The following is a 3345-nucleotide window of genomic DNA, read 5'->3' on the forward strand; positions in this document are numbered from 1 at the left end:
TCAGTACTAAATTCCTAATTAAATCCCCAGACTACACTATGAAATCTGTCCCCACCTTTTTTTTTTACAGGAAGTAGACACCATTTGAAGGAGGAATGCGTGCATCTTAATTACGTTGTTCATCTTTGCACAACTATGAACCCATCACTGGATTTTAGAAAAATAAATTCTACCCAAGCTTGTTCTAAAGGTTTCTAAATGGGGGTTATTGTATCCTATAATTCTATGTCTTGTGAAACAAGCTTTACAAAATTCCCTTGGCTAACCTTGAGAAATAAGACAGTCACAAAAGGACACAGTGGTATGATTCCATTTATACGAGGTGCTGAAAATAGTCAAAATCATAGAGGCAGAAAGCAGAACGGTGGGTGCCAGGAACTGGGGGAGGGGGAATGGGGAGGTAGTGTTTCATGGGGCCAGAGTTTCAGTCGAGCGAGATGAGAGCTCTGGAGATGGATGGTGGGGATGGTTGTACAACAGTGGGAATGTACCTAATGCCACCGAACCGTACACTTCAAAATAGTTACAATGGTAACTTTTATGTTATGTGTATTTTACCACAATTTAAAATATTTAACTCCCTTTAAAACTGATCAGTGCACTCTCATTGTACAAAGACAGCGTAGGTGAGCAAAAGAAGAAATGATATCGCCTGAAGGAGTGATTTCCATTGGTCATTCCAGCATCCTCATGGTTTATGTTGGTCCATGTTGGTATGGGTCACACACAAAAAAGCAGGCCCTTGCTAAGATATTTTCTATGAGCATTTTCCTTACTGAAATATATCGCCCTGTAACACTGTGTACACTTACGGTGTACAACATGTTCTTTTGATATATTTCTGTACTGTAATATGGTCGCCATTGTAACAATAGTTAGCACCTTCAGCACATCCCATAATGATCATGTCTTTTCAAGGTATTTTCTATGGAATAGTTACAGTGCTGGTATTTCAAGAAGTACAGACCAGGTAATCGGAATCGAGTCATTTGTGTGCTAATTTCTAAAAGCCAGAGTTGGAGAAAAGATAGGCGTCATAGCGATGGTTATACCTGGCCAGAATCTTAGAGCTCTTCCAGTGCAATTTCAAACTCCTGGGTGCGGAGTAGAGGGGAAAACAGGTTAACAACCACAGGAAGATCGCTGGTGGGTGAAGAGGCTGGAGATCCGGATCTTCCGACCTTGGGGTTACAACTTGCTCCACCTTCAACATCCAGAAACCAGTGATGCGTCTTCCGCCATAACCTTTGCTTATCTCCTGTCTCCTGGCACTTTGATGAGATGACATTGGACATCTCGTCCATTATTTTTCTCTATAACATCAGTTTTGAGGTTCAGCAGGGCAACTGTTTCCTGACCTACTTTTTTTTTTCTTTGATACTCAATACTTCAATTGACGATGTTGACCGCCTCACACATGAGGATGATTTCTGCAAGAAGAGTTTGGGCGTGCTTTGCTTGGGGCTTCCAAAAAGATGCACAGAAGCGTCTATGATATAAGTTGCACCTGTTCAGCGATCTTTAAAACCCACTACTCGGTAGAGGATCATCGATGCAAATCAGGGAAAGTCTAAAGTTCACACTGGAAACCTGGCCACACATCCTTTATCCTTGAAACTCCTTCTGAGGATTACGTGGTATTGTATATTGCTTGTTGTTTTTCTCTAAATGCTGTCTTGTCAAGGGCAACGTCAAGAAGACAGTGCACAGGGCTGCTTGGCCATCAGGCACGTGCCCGCTGATCCCACAAATCACGTGCCTTTTATGAACATCTCAGACAAAAGATGATTCTGTCCTCATTGAGTTTAATCAAATCGGTTCCCACCCCAAAGCTCCCGATGGAATAGCACTTAGGATGATAGTTGGGAGGTGGGGAGTCGGCTGAATCACACAAGGTAACGCATGTGAAATGATTCCATAAGCTTTAACATGTGGCTTTCAGTGACTGTGATTATGGATGCTATTATTACAATTAAAATCACTACTAATGAGATATTTTAGACCATTTTTGATACTTTAAAAATAGGTCTTAGCAAACTACAACCAGTGTGCCAAATCTAGCCAGTTGCCTGTATCTGTGTGTTTTAAGGGTTGGTGAGTTAAGAATGGTCTGAACATTTCCAAATGGTTACATTTTAAATGGTTGTATATATACCTATGTTAATTTCCTCAACTTTGCATCTTGGTTCACCAAGTTGAATGTCTAAAATATTTTCTTTTAAGATATTTAAGATTTTAAAATACTAAAATATTTAAGAAGAAGTTTGAAGAACCCCGCCTTACATGTATACATATTTAATTCAAAATGGGCATCAAAGGATATTCTACAGAACCTGCAAGGAGCGGGAGGAATATTACACCCAGGTCAAATATTATTTTGAGCGTTTGTGCAGTAGGGCCCATGTCACTGAAGGATTACAAAAGAAATCCCCAAATATGTGAATGTGCTTTTTCTCTAGAGTCTATAAAACACATTTTGTAACTTAACGAGTTTCACTTTTGTTCTGCTCCAGAGATAATTTCTCGAATAATTACTAGTAAAGTGGTTTAGCTGCAGAGAAGTTAATCTTCTGGAGGAAACCATTTGTCATTCTCCTAATACTATTTACACAATTCTTATTAAGGTATCAGCCTAATAACTTTCCTTTTTTTTCTTTTTTGCCTCTAAGCATTTATTTTATTTATTTTTTTGCATTCAGAATCTTTATTTTAAAAATATGGAACGCTTCACGAATGTGTGTGTCACCCTTGCGCAGGGACCATGCTAATCTTCTCTGTATCGTTCCAATTTTAGCATATGCACTGCCGAAGTGAGTGCCTAATAACTTTCTAAACAGGGTGATGGGTAACGGGAGGACAATTTCTAATCACTCAGGAGCTGTTTAAGTCCTGTGCGCTTTAAAGCACAGCTATGCATTCCTCAAAGTGCTTGCTGAGAAATTTCCCTCTATTTTGGGGGCTCTGACTTTCAAACATTCACATATGTCTGTTGCTGAAACATCTTCTCTCACCCAACACTTTAACCCCCTGAGAGAGTGTGCACAGACAATCATGAAAGGGTTTAAGCAAGAAATCATTTCTAGAAAAGACACATATGTTTGGCTTCTAGGTAACACATTTGGCCAGTCTGAACTGAAATCTGTATGAACAGAGCCTCCATGAAGGTTCACCACTCACAAAATTCTTCTTTACTCATTTCTACAGAACTGCTGTTTTACCGAATGTTAACAGCATTTTGATCTGAACTGATAATTGTTTCTATAGTGGTTATTTATTCCAGGTATACTATGTCTTAGCACTGTGCTCTACATGTAGACGTAACAACAACAACAAAAAACCCCACAA

At 39.4% G+C, this 3345-nt stretch overlaps 1 non-coding gene across 1 annotated transcript; it reads right to left on the reverse strand.

Moving 5' to 3' along the window:
- Positions 1-2711: 2711 nt before the first annotated feature.
- Positions 2712-2818, reverse strand: LOC118889359. Its single transcript, XR_005018496.1, has one exon. It is a non-coding gene; the product is annotated as a U6 spliceosomal RNA (small nuclear RNA).
- Between the last annotated feature and the right edge of the window lie 527 nt (positions 2819-3345).

Source organism: Balaenoptera musculus, chromosome X (assembly GCF_009873245.2).
Source record: "Balaenoptera musculus isolate JJ_BM4_2016_0621 chromosome X, mBalMus1.pri.v3, whole genome shotgun sequence".
In the NCBI taxonomy this organism is placed as follows: Eukaryota; Metazoa; Chordata; class Mammalia; order Artiodactyla; family Balaenopteridae; genus Balaenoptera; species Balaenoptera musculus.